At 40.0% G+C, this 13,978-nt stretch overlaps 1 protein-coding gene across 3 annotated transcripts in view; it reads left to right on the top strand.

The window, feature by feature from the left end:
• TMOD1 (tropomodulin 1) overlaps positions 1–13,978 on the top strand; it is a 121,682-nt gene that overhangs the window by 35,359 nt on the left and 72,345 nt on the right. The window lies entirely within an intron of this gene.

Raw genomic sequence — 13,978 nt, 5'->3', positions numbered from 1 at the left:
ATAGGGAATAGATCAAGGAAATTGATTGTTTCCCTCCTTGAGAAAACAGACCAAGCCTGAATGAAAGACATGTATTTTCTGATACACTGGACACTCTACACTCTTATTTGCCTCTGTGATGTGGGTGTTTGTGCCAGGAGGATCAGGTAAAATCCATTTCTATTATCATGAATAATGTGGTTATGCTTCTACCCTGCTGAGAGGAAGTTATTCCTGCATGCTGTCCTGCCCTCCTAGCAGGGTACTTTGGGCTGCCCACAGTGAAAGGACTTATCTGAAGGCATTTTACTGTAGATGATGGGACTGGGCCCAGAATGTTTGACATTATGAAAGATGGTCTGAACAGTGCCAGAGAACAAAGAGGCCTTGGAAGAAGCCGAGGGGCATTCAGCAGCTGCTGACTGTCCCAGCTTGACCCTGGTACTGAATAGGATGGAATTTTATCACAGACCTCCTGCAATCCTGAAAAGTACATCATAATATTCATGATGATTGACAGCTTGGCCAGACTCTGTAACCTGGTTCACTACTCTGTACTACCATACACCCCTTAGTTGGTGTGGTGTTTCTAAAGGGAGTAGTATGATTTAAGGGGCTACTGGCTTTGGTTATTTCTAACGTGTGTGTGTGTGTGTGTGTGTGTGTGTGTGTGTACAAAATTGACTGTCAAATTTAAAAAGGGTTAGAGAAGAAACTGGACATTCAATTGCTGCTTGTAATAATGTACTAGCCACAAATGAGATGGCAGAGCAAGCAAATCAAGATACCAAACAGTTCCTGCTGATCAATATGTTTTATATGGAACAGGATTAGATGCATTATCTTCCTATGCCCAAATTTGCAGAAGATAATTCTGTCCACTTAGCATTAGGAAATTTGTCTTCTGTGATTTAGCGAATGTGCCAAAGAAGCAAATGCCTTCTTTAATTGACTGGGAAATGCTGATACACATTAGGGAGATGTGGTAGGCTTTGAGTATGGGATATGTGTAGTAAGGCACTGATTGTACCTCTCCCATACCTCTAGCATGTAGCCAGCTACATCTCCTCATCAAAGTTCTAAGGGTATATCTGAGAGGCCAGATTGATGCTTCTCTAATCTTATTGGCTAAAAGCTCCCATTTTGGTGAGTTCCATCTTCTGTTAACCATCAGTGATTGGTGCCCAGTATCCATTTCACCAATTAATGTAAATTTTCTTTTTTTTTCTTTTTCTTTTTTTTTTTGCAGGGCAATGTGGGTTAAGTGACTTGCCCAGGGTCACACAGCTAGTAAGTGTCAAGTGTCTGAGGCCGAATTTGAATTCAGGTCCTCCTGAATCCAGGGCCAGTGCTTTATCCACTGTGCCACTAGCTGTCCCCAATTTGCTTTTACAAAGAGCCATTTACTGCAAAAATGTAATAAGAAGAGAAGTGCAAATATTTTCCCTCAATACCTGGGGACATGCTCTTCCCTATATTACCTTGTTCCCTGGGGAGAGCAGGTTAAAATTTAATGCAGGTTCTACAAAGCATTTACTTCTAAGTACTACATGACTAATTGAAAGATGAATGTATTTCTGCTATTGCTAGATTGAGCCAAACAGGTCACTTAGTACTTTTCTCCTCATCATTTGGCTTCCAACAAATCCCAGGATAGACTTTTCTCTGAGATTTCTGGCAGCTTAGTTCTCAAAGCTCATAAAGTCCCAGACATCACATAACTACAACAGAGACAAAAACAATGGCAAGGCCATATGTTCTCAGCTTCATGCTGGTTCCTGGTGATATAGGGCCCAAAAGCTCCTTCCCCTCCTGAAGGATTATAGCAGCTCATCCTCATCCTACAATCCAACCAGGCTAGAAAGAGACAGAGTCAAAAGGTTAACCTTGGAAAGCTGGTACCTATTGAATTCACCCCAGTTCAATCTCCATTGTCCATCAAAAAGGCTACTTTTCACCGTATGCTTAGCAGACCAGAAACAATTATAGAATGTCTGCAAGGGTTTCTAAATACACATGGGACAAGAACTTTGTCCATGCTTATAAAGACTGGGCTTATTGGCCAGTCCCAAGTCATATGTAAATAATAATAGCTAATTTCTATATAGCATTTAAAGATTTACAAAGCATTTTACATAGAATTTCATTTGGATGCAATATCATATTTCTAGCATGTAAATGCATGAAAATAAGTAAGAGATAAAGGAAATTGATGAAGAGTTATGGCTTCCTTCCTTGAGTTAGAAGGCTAAGTCTGGATAGAAAACATTGTTACTGGTACATTAGCAATTCCAGACCCTGGATGATCACTATTTGTATCCCTTTATAATAACACCATAGCTCAGCCTGTTCATATATAAGACAGGCCTACATAGAATTCATGTTTCTTACCTGAAACCCATATACCCAGCAGAGTTCCAAAAACAATGATAAAAGCATGATTGGCACTCATCAAAGTTGGAATGTGAGAGGAGTATGAAGAACAAGAGATATTAGCTCATAAAAGGAAAAGAAGATCAAGCTACTACCTTTCAGTGGAAATTCTCCACAAATGAGAAATGGGAAAAAGTCCCAGGACAGAAATGTCAAAAAGAGAAATTGGGCCTTATTCTTAAAGGCTACAGAGAGAGTGAGATTTATCCAAAAAAGTTTATGGCCCTGATCCTTAGTTACCGGTTATCTTTGATGCAGTGCCCTCAAGTCTCTGGGAACCAATCTGGAGTTCCCTTAATCATCCCAGCAAGGTGTAAGGGTTTCTCTCTCTCAACAAGGATGAGCATCACCATGGCAAATCCAATAGCAAATCCAATTTTTGTGTGAATAAAGGTGGGAAGAGGGATAGGTCGAAATTCAAATTTATCAAAAGATCTCTTGAAAAACCCTCCCCTCTATTATGATTAAGAGATTAGACCTGGGGAAAGACCAAGGATATCCTTGACTTTAAACTAATTAAATTTTTCCACAAGAAGCATCTAGGTAGGTCATTTCTCAAAAGGGAGAATGGTTCTTAGTGCCAGTGGGCAGAAGTTACACACACACAGAATCGATAGATGGTGGATGGACCTACAAGCAATTCTACCCCCAAGGGGGTGGGGATTCTTTTCTAGGTATATAAAAGGAGTCTCAGCAGCAAAGAGAAGGCTGCTGGTGATGGGAAACTATTCCTCTGCCAATCTGCACAAGCAAAGCAGAGAGCTGAGCAAACTGAACACAAGATAGATCGAGCAATAGGCTTCCACATAATGTTCAAAAGTGATGATAATATCTTCAAGAGTTCTGGTTTCCCATTCTCTGTGGCTGTCATCTGCGTACCTCTTAGGAGAGAAGGGGTTGAAGTGAAACAGTTGCATTGATCAAATGCAAGAAGCATGTTTCTATTTCCCTTTGGAAAATGGCATCCGGGGATTTTCACTAGTGTCTGTTTGGGACCAGAAAAGTGATTGGCTTAGGAACCTAAGACACTGGTGTCACCAAAGGGAAAATGCCAATGAAGAAGGAATTGCTTACAGGCATGGCTGTCAGCCACTTTTATGACATGACCTAACCTAATCATTTTCTATATTCACAGGGCTCCAAAGCTGCAGCTGAGACCCCCAGGCCTTTCACACTAGAGAAACCCAGTTTCCACCATATATAGGCTCTACATACAGGGGTGGGCATTATAACAATTCATGAAATGTTTGGGCTGCAGCTCTCCTCCTGAAGAAGGAGTTAGTCTGGTCTTCCTCCAGTTTTTAAAGGAACAGAAATAAAAGATATGACCACTGCCAATAATAATAATAACAATTATCATCATGATAGCTAACATTTATATAGCCCTTTGAAGTTTATATGACATTTTATGAACATTATCTTATTGGATCAAGGAGTTTATAGTCTAGTTGAAGAGATAAAGTGCAGATTCACAAAGCGATAAGAATAATTGAGTGCTAAACAATTTGGTCCTGACTTTAATAGAGGTATACAGAGAAGGGAGTAGGCTTCATGGAGAAAAATGAAACTTGAACTAGGGCTTGAGTAAGATGTAGAACTTGGATGGTTGTAGAGGATGGGGAAGGGCCTTCTATTGGTAGGGGTGGGGGAAGCATAAACAAAAGGAGTATAGAATGGTGAAACCAATGTAGCTAGAGCAAAGGAGATTTGTCAGTGCAACTGAGAAAAGGCTAGATTTCTGCTAGTCGTGTCTGAAACAGAGCTCACCACCCTTAAGTGAAAGCTAAAAAAACAGACAAATCCCCAAACTCCTTGAGCAAAGAAAGCTCAGGACTGCCACTCACCTTTGACAAAATTGGTTAGGAGTCTGATGAATTTATCTTGTTTCTTGGACTCAGATAGACTGACTGGCTCCTGGGCTGATACTTGCTTAAAGCCTTGTACCTGTGTTCCCCTACCCATCTCAGTACTCTGAGAGAAAGTCATGGTTATCCATGGTGTTTATAACTCTGGCTCCCATCTGCTTCTTCTTGCACAGGCCCTTTAATCCACTGTGTAACATTTTAGGGGCAACTAGGTAGTGCAGTGGATAAAACACCAGACCTGAAGTTAGGAAGACTCATCTTCATCAGTTTCAGTATGGCCTCAGACACTTACTATCTGTGTGACTCTGGACAAGTCACTTCACCTTGTTTGCCTCGATTTCTTCATCTGTAAAATGAGCTGGAGAAGGCTATGGCAAACCACTCCAGTATCTTTGCCAAGGAAATCCCAAATGAGGTCACGAAATGTAGGATGCAACTGAAAGAACTGAACAATCTCAATAGATCCTCACTGTAGCAAGACAATCTACTTTTTTCCACCCTAACTTTCTTTCTTTCTTTCTTTCTTTCTTTCTTTCTTTCTTTCTTTCTTTCTTTCTTTCTTTCTTTCTTTCTTTCTTTCTTTCTTTCTTTTTTTTGCGGAGCAATGAGGGTTAAGTGACTTGCCTAGAGTCACACAGCTAGTAAGTGTCAAGCGTCTGAGGCTGAATTTGAACTCAGGTCCTCCTGAATCCAGGGCCGATGCTTTTTCCACTGTGCCACCTAACTGCCCCCCCCCCCAATTAATTTTCTATCCCACTTGTCACAGAGCCTGTTTGAAACCTTCTTTTCTCTCCTTAATCCTCTCCCACACCCCTTCCCTCCCTAAGTGGCAGACCTTACCTTATACTTTAGTAAAGCCATTAATCTTGAACTCCGTCTTCTCTGTCTCTTCATCTCAAAACTCTCTCAGATTATATCCTTCCTTTATTCCACTCTGATGAAGCAATGGCTTTTCTCTTCAACAAGGACAATGCCTCTGTGTATTCTCTTTATGTGAGTGGTTCTTAAACTGGAGTCCATGGAAACTTAAAAAAAAAGTATTTTGATAATTGTATTTCTTTTTTGGGCAGTGTGGTAATCAGGCTTAAATGACTTCCCCAGGGTCACATAGGAAGTAAGTGTCTGAGGTCGGATTTGAACTCAGGTCCTCCTGACTCCAGGGCTGGTGCTCTGTCACCTAGCTTCCCCAGTAATGGAATTTCAATATGATTCATTTTCTTTATGATTTTATATATGTATATAATTTTATGCATTTAAAAACATTATTCGGAGATAGGGTTAGCAGATTGTGGAAGGGTCCGTGATGACAAATCATCTGCTTGATCCTGCCACCTGTCTTCTATAGCATATTGTCCCAGCAATCACCTCTCTATATTTAATATTTCCAAGTCTATGGACTCCTGCAAATGTGTTTCATTCCCTCTACTCTTCTATCCCTTCAAGTGAAGGTCCTCTGCCTTGCTTCCCTTTCTCAGCCAAAGGCCTAGAAAAAGTCTATATCCACTGCCTCCACCTCCCCTCCTTTCATTGACTTTTTAGTCCTTTGCAGTGCAGCTTCTGGATTTATTCCCCAACTGAAACTGTTCTTTCCAGTTACCAATGATGTCATAGTTTTATGATCTGATGGTTTTTTTCTCAGTCCTTATCCCTCTTGACCTCTTTGTATTATTTGACACTGTTGACTGCCCTCTCCTTCATACTCACTTCTCTCTGCAGTTTTGTGACACTGTTCTCTCTTGATTCTTTTACTCCCTGTCTGGCCACTTATTTTCAGTTTCTATTGTTTGTTCCTCATCCATATCATCAGTCGATAAGCATTAGGTGCCTACTATGTGCCAGACCACTCTGTGAGGGTTAAGTGACTCAGGACAAAACTGTTCTTCCAATTCTGCCATGTTCTGATTTTGTCCTGAAATTCTTTGTCCGACTGCTTTTTAATTTCCAAATCTGCCAATTTATCTTGAGTGACCACTGCCAAAGTGAGGTTTCTCGCCATTTAGTTGAAATATTCAGTTGTCTTATATTTCTTTTTTGATTATTCATTTCAGTAAAAGGCAAGATCTTTAAGGGCTTGGACTAACTTGTTTTTGTCTTTTTAACCCCAAAGCCAAGGATACTGTCTGACACATAATAGGTACTTGACAAATGTTTTTTTGATTGAATAAATGCTCTAACTTCCACTTCTGTTTGTTATTTTCTTTTCTTTTCTTTTTTTTTTTTTTTTGGTAAGGCAGTTGGGATCAAGTGACTTGCCCAGGGTCACACAGCTAGTAAGTGTCAAGTGTCTGAGACTGGATTTGAACTCAGGTCCTCCTGAATCCAGGGCTGGTGCTTTATCCACTGCGCCACCTAGCTGCACCTCTGTTTGTTATTTTCATCCTTTTATGGAACTGCTAAGCCACACTGGAGTTTCTTGCGGTTAATCTAATATAATTTGTGAGGTTCTACTTCTTCTTTCTGAAGTATTATCCTTCTCTTTGGGGTGTTTCATCTTTTATTCCATAATATTTAGTCATTGTTTTGAATCTTTTTTGTTATTTACTAATCTTTTTAATTCTCCCTGCTGGGTTTTTCTGCAAAGTTTTCCTGGGGGTAAATTCTTTTTTCTTGCTTTTTTGTTATATTGCTGCTATTTTTCTTCATTTGATATTTTCTTACTGTTTTGAGGTAATGAAGAGAAAATAGGCTTAAACATGACCCCTTAACAACTTTGCCAGAAGCAAAACAAATAAATAAATAAATAATGTTAATTTCGCTAAGTGTTTGTGAAACATCTCTTTAATAATTTATTCTTAAAATTTTCCAGGAAATCAAAATTTGTGGTCAATTTGTATTTTGTGGAATTCATCTCCTATCATTTTTGAAAAGCAAAGTATTTTTTCATCTTCAGTGCTATGGAAATTGTTTATAATCTTTTTTTTTTTTTAATGGGGCAATGAGAGTTAAGTGACTTGTCCAGGGTCACACAGCTAGTTAAATGTCTGAGGCTAGATTTGAACTCAGGTCCTCCTGAATCTAGGGCCAGTGCTTTATCTACTGTGCCACCTAGCTGTCCCTATAATCATTTTAAAAAACCCAAAAACCAAAACCTGACGGCATCTTAGTAATCATGTCCCTGAAATATTTCAGTACCCTCAGATGTAGATTATTCAGGCCAATTGATTTGAACTCCTTAATGCATTAAACTGTATTTCCATTCTGAAGATCCTTCTTAGTAGAGAAAACTTTTGTTTTTCTTTTTGCAAAAGAAAAATTGAGAAGTTTTAGTATCTTTGCTTAGGGAAGGAAGAATCCTTTGAACAAGGAAGAATTTGTTGAAATTCTGTGAGTGGTTGCCTTAGTCAAGTCAGCAAGAATTCATTAATCACATATTAATTTCCAGACACTATATTAACCCTGGGGATACAAAGAAAGGCCAAAAAAAGTTACTATGTTCAAGAAGCTTACAGTCTAATGGAGGAGACAATATTTAAACAACTACTTACACAGAAGATATGTACAGAATAAATTGGAAATAATCAATAGAAGGAAGGCCCTAAAAGGAAAGTGGGAAAGGTTTCTTACAGAAAGTAGGACTTGAAGAAATACAGGAAATCTAGAAAAAGGAGATGGGGAATAAGCACAGAGTCAGGAGGTGGAGGATCAGAAAGGAGGCCAGTTTCACTGGACCACAAAGTGAGATAATGAAGGTATGCCAGAGTAGTGACTGTGTCAGAGAAGAAAAGGAGGTGGTGTATATGACATGTTGCAAAGGTATAATACACAGGCCATGGTAACAAATTGGATATTGGGATGGAGTAGTGGGAGTAATTAGAGAGAGTCGTGCATAACGTCTAGATTGCGAGACTGGGTGACTGGGAGGTTGGTGATGTCTTCTGTAGTAAAAAGGAATTTAGGTATATAGGGAATTAAATCAAATTTATAAGAATCCAAGTCATTCCCCAATTGAGAAATGGTCAAAGGATATGAACAGGCAGTTTTCTGATGAAGAAACCAAAGCTATCTATTCCCATATGAAAAAATGCTCTAAATCTCTAATGATTAGAGAGATGCAAATTAAAACAACTCTGAGGTACCACCTGACACCTATCAGATTGGCTAAAATGACAAAAAAGGAAGATAATAAATGTTGGAGAGGCTGTGGGAAAATTAGAACACTAAGGCATTGTTGGTGGAGCTGTGAACTGATCCAACCATTCTGGAGAACAATTTGGAATTATGCCCAAAGGGCGATAAAGCTGTGCATACCCTTTGACCCAGCAATTCCACTTTTAGGTCTTTTGCCCAAAGAAATCATGGAAGGGGGAAAGGGACTCACTTGTACAAAAATATTTATAGCTGCTCTTTATGTGGTAGCAAGGAATTGGAAGTTGAGGGGGTGCCTATCAATTGGGGAATGGCTGGACAAGTTGTGGTATACGAATACAATGGAATACTATTGTGCTGTAAGAAATGATGAGCAGGAGGAGTTCAGAGAAACCTGAAGGGTCTTACCTGAGCTGATGATGAGTGAGATGAGCAGAACCAGAAGAACATTGTGCACAGTATCATCAACATTGAGTGTTGACCTACTGTGATGGACTATATTCTTCTCACCAATGCAATGGCACAGAAGAGTTCCAGGAAACTCATGATAGAAGAGGATCTCCAAATCCAAGAAAAAAAAAAAAGAACTGTGGAGTATAGATGCTGATTGAACCATACTATTTCTTTTGTTTTGGGTGCTGTTGGTTTTTTTTTCTATTTTGAGGTTTTGCATCACTGCTCTGATTTTTTCTCTTGTAACAGGATTAATGCAGAAATGGGATTAATGTTATTATGTATATATATATATGGATATGGATATATAGATATATAGATATAACCTATATCAGATTACCTGCTGTCTAGGGGAGGGGGGGAGGGAGGGGAGGGAGGGAGAAAAATCTGAAATTGTAAAGCTTGTATAAACAAAAGTTGAGAACTATCTTTACATGTAACGGAAATACCTTATATGTAAAAAAAAAAAAAAAAAGGAATTTAGGGGCAGCTAGGTGGCGAAGTGGATACAGCACCGGCCCTGGATTCAGGAGGACCTGAGTTCAAATCTGGTCTCAGACACTTGATACACTTACTAGCTGTGTGACCCTGGGCAAGTCACTTAACCCCAATTGCCGCTCCAAAAAAAAAAAAAAAGGAATTTAGGAAGAGGGTAAGGTTGAGGGGGTGATGTAGATAATGACTTCAGTTTTGGAGATGATGAGTTTGAGATGTCTGTTGGATATCGAGTTCAAGAAGACCATTAGGCAGTTGCAAATGAGAGTCCACAGGTCAGAAGAAAGGTTAGGACTAGACAAATGCATTTGGATTTGCTTTATTATATCTTGGCTTCTCATAAAGTCACTAGCTTCCATTTGTTCAATCCTAATTCTTAGTCAATTATTTTCTTCAGAGAGCTTTTGTATCTCCTTTTCTATTTGATTTTTCAAGCTGCTGACTTTTTTCTCATGACTTTCCTATATCACTCTTATTTCTCTTTCCATTTTTTCCTCTACCCCTCTTACTTTGTCTTCAAAGTCCTTTTTGAGCACCTCTATGACCTGAGACCAAGTCCTATTTTTCTTGGAAGCTTTGGATGTATGACCCCTGACATTGCTATACTCTTCTGAGGGTGCACCTTGATCTTCCTTGTCACTAAAGAAACTTTCTGGGGCAGCTAAGTGGTGCAGTGGATAATGCACTGGCCCTGGATTCAGGAGGACCTGAGTTCAAATCCAGCCTCAGACACTTAACACTTACTAGCTGTGTGACCCTGGACAAGTCACTTAACCCCAATTGCTTCACCAAAAAAAAAAAAAAAGAAACTTTCTATGGTTCTCAACTTTCTCTGCTTGCTCATCTCGCAGTATTTTACTTGACTTTTAACTCCCTCTTACAGTGGGGCCCTACTTCCCAGCTACGCTGTCCCTAGCTTTAGAGGGTCCTAGGTGTTTTGGTTTAAGGAAGGGCAGGTTCTTCACTTGCCTGGCCTGTTCCCTGGTCCATAGATAATCCCAGGCCAACTTGCTAATTAACCAGATAGCAAAACTTCGTGTGCTGTGGTTGTTAGCTCCAATGAGCCTGTGCCCCTCCCCCACCTGGGCCACTGCTACTCAAGCCTACTTCCTGGTTCCCAGCAGGGGTGAAACACCCAAGTTCCACCTCAGCACTAGCATAGACCCCTGTAATCCCCCCCCCACCGAGGGCTCAGACCTCTCACCAGACTGTGAGTTTAGTTCCAGACGACACTGGTGCTGCAGCTGATTCAGAGGCTCTGGGGGGCTCTTTCCCTGGCTCAGCCTGCCTGGGACTGGATCTGTGTCAGCATGACTGTGGGGTTGGGCTCTACTCCTGCCCTGGCACAGCAGCTCCCTCCTGCCAACCTTCTAAACTGTCTTTGGCTGGAAAATGATCTCAGTCTATTCTTTTTTGGGTTTTGCTGCTCCAGGAATTGTCCTATGGCATTATTTGGAGGTTTTTTTGGAGCAGTCGTGTCATGAGTTCTGAGAGCTTACTGCCTTTTCTCCACCATCTTGGCACAACACCAGAAATCTAGGACTAGATAAATAGATCCAAGAATCATCTGTACAGAGGTGATGATTCAATCCATGGCAGCTGATGGGATCACCAAGTAAAATAGTATAGAGGGAGCACAGAAGACCCAAGACACAAGAGTGAAGTACCATTCAGCACAGCTAATGGCTAAAGGCTGCAGATGCCCAATGAAGAGCGAGCCTGGGCTTGTCTGGCAGAGATGCTGGACTCTGAGAAGCCAGTGGCAAAGCAAGCTTCCTGACCTAGATAGTAACAGCAAAGCTTGGTGAAGAACCAGAATAGCCACTGAGCAACCTGCCGGGCCCAGTCCAGCAACAGTGGGGCCTGGTGAAGAGCCAGCACAGCCACTGAATGCCTTGTTTGATCTGCCTGGCCTGTCCAGCTAACATATCACACTCTAAGACGATCAAGCTCAGTTAGTGGAACTACTTGTCCATTATAGACTCGGTGCCCTAAAAACAGCCAGCCCCTTGAAGGTCTAGCCCAACTGAACAATAGAGGGACTTATAACAAATTTTGCCATGGCCTTTGGGGGAGAGAAAAGGCTTGGAGACCCTGCAGACCCAGAGTTGTGAGTTGCCTTGGCTACATGTCTTTCTTACACAGTGGCCTCACTACCATTTTACTTAAGATTCTTATCTACTCTTCCCCTTCTCCTGGATTTTTTTTTGTGGTGTCCTTGCTATGTCAATCGAGTAAATGCTTTTTAAAGAACTGAGTCTACTGGCTGATTATGGGGAAGCATAGAAGTAGGGGTTCATGAACTAGTGTTTGAGATGATAGCAATCCATTGTATTCTCTGTAGAATCCTGGGAGTAGTAACAGTCACCCTCTGGAAACCTAACCTGCTAGTGGCCATGTGAGATAAACAAATGAGCAAATGAGCCTTGGGAAGACTTGGTGCATGAGAACATAAAACACACACACATACAAACATAAACACATGTGCATATCATATGGTATATAATTTACATATATTTATTTAGATTTACATTGGTTATTGTGTTCCCTATTTTTAGTATTTGTACCTAGACATCTTCCCTTTTCTTTCCTCTTTGTATTTGTGTTATCAGAGTTTCATTCTTGAAAGTACCACATGGTTGTTTTCCTGTGTACAATTTAAGGTCATGGTATCCTAAGCTTTGTTTGAATGCTTTGGAATCTGTTCTCCCTCAATCTAAGGTATGTGTGATGCAATCCAGGATGCAGAACTCTTATATCAAGGATTGGGGAGAATTGTACACAATTCTTTCATCTTAAGTTCTGCTTTAGAAAAAGCAAATCTATTCTCTGAAACCATATTTTTTCTTTTCTTACTATTTTTCCAAATTATTGATATATTTTGTTTTGACATAGGATTTTTCAACAAATGCCAAAAATAAATCCTTTACAAAGCACATTCTCCTTAAAACACAGATTTTCAATTATTAAATAAAAGTATGTATCCTTTAAATTTGGCAATATGGCATTATATTTGACCAGAATTTTGTTGCCTTTTCATTTGGACTTTATTTACAGTGCTCCAATCATTTTACATTGTTCTTTTAGTTTTGTTTTCTTTACTACACCAATTCACTCCCTTCCTATGTTTCTTTTAATTAATCATATTTTTATTATGTAGTAATATGTCATCATAATCATACTCCATAATTTATTCAGCCATTCCCTAATGAGTCTGGTACACACTTTGTTTTCAGCTTTTTTTGTAATCATAGATAATGTAACCAAGAAAATTTTTATGTCTATGGATGTTTTCTTGCTGTCTGATACCATATTTTTAACCAGCTCTTTATTTCCTAAAACTCCCTTTCTCTTCTGAAACCCCTGCCTCTAACCAGAAATGTCGATGAAAATTCCATCTGTTAAATATTGGCGTATGTATATGTATATAACATTTCTCACATCACCCAATGGGGGGAGGACTAGATGGGAAACAGAATTAAAACCTACCCAGTCCCTTTGAATAGTATCATTTAATTAATCAACTCCTTTGTCATACTTGTCATTGCATGCACAATCTGTACAATTTAATTCATTGTGAATTTTTATGTCTAACATTATACCCTATGACCCCCTGCCTATCATACCATGATTAAAATTGTTATGAGAAGATTCCCATCGTAGCCAAACTCTAATAACAATTATAAAACATCTGGATTTGGTTCCAGACTCTAGTAATGATTAGTTCTTTTGTGTTTGTGTTTTTAATGTTGATTAAGTCATTTGCTCTATATTTGTTCAGTCATTTCAGTCAACCTCTCTGTGATGCCATTTGGGATTTTCTTGGCAAGGATACCGGAGTGCTTTGCCATTTCTTTCTCCAGCTATTTCACAGATGAGGAGACTGAGGCAAACAGGATGAAGTGACTTTCCCATCTAGTAAGTGTCTGAACCTGGATTTGAACTCAGGAAGATGAGTCTTCCTGACTCCAGGCTTGGCACTCTATCCACTGCACCAGTCAGCCAGCTGCCCCTTTGATCTCTAAGACTCAGATTTCTTGTTTCCAAAGTAATTGCACCACTTAATATACAAGAGTAATATGAAGAAGCTGCTTTATAAATCTCTAAGTGTTATACAAATGAGTTATTTGTATACCTTGTATACCTAAGTATCCTATGAAGCTGTTTAAAGTTACTACAGCTGAAGAATGTGTATATTCAATGGGAAGGGGAAGACCTCAGTAGGAAATTTCAGACAAGCAACAGTTTCCTCTCTCTGAGTATTTGAGCATGTATTAGTTCCCTCTGGTAGCTGTTTTTCCTGAATGCATGTCCTAGTTCCTTCTTGGCCTGGCCAAATAAGGGAACTGGCACCTCTACACCTATACTTCAGGAAACGCCCAACCCCACATAGGACACAGCCCCTGAGCATGTCTCCAGAAGAGGAACAGCACAGCCAGGCATAGAGAACGTACACGGAGGAAGGAGTTGGAGACTGACCAAGATGATTATGACCTTTGCTAGGGGTCCACCTCTCACAATTGCAGTTCTCTTCATCCTGTCACTGCAAAATGACACGGGCCAGTTTAGAGAATACTAGCTGCTTATCATCCACCAGCACTTTCCTTATATGGACAAGGGCAGGACTGTTAAATAACCCTAAGCAGAAAAGCACCTGAGCATTACTT

This window comes from Dromiciops gliroides, chromosome 1, assembly GCF_019393635.1.
Source record: "Dromiciops gliroides isolate mDroGli1 chromosome 1, mDroGli1.pri, whole genome shotgun sequence".
Lineage (NCBI taxonomy): Eukaryota > Metazoa > Chordata > Mammalia > Microbiotheria > Microbiotheriidae > Dromiciops > Dromiciops gliroides.
Note: the sequence above shows the minus strand (reverse complement) of the source record. Positions and strands in the feature narration are given on the sequence as shown.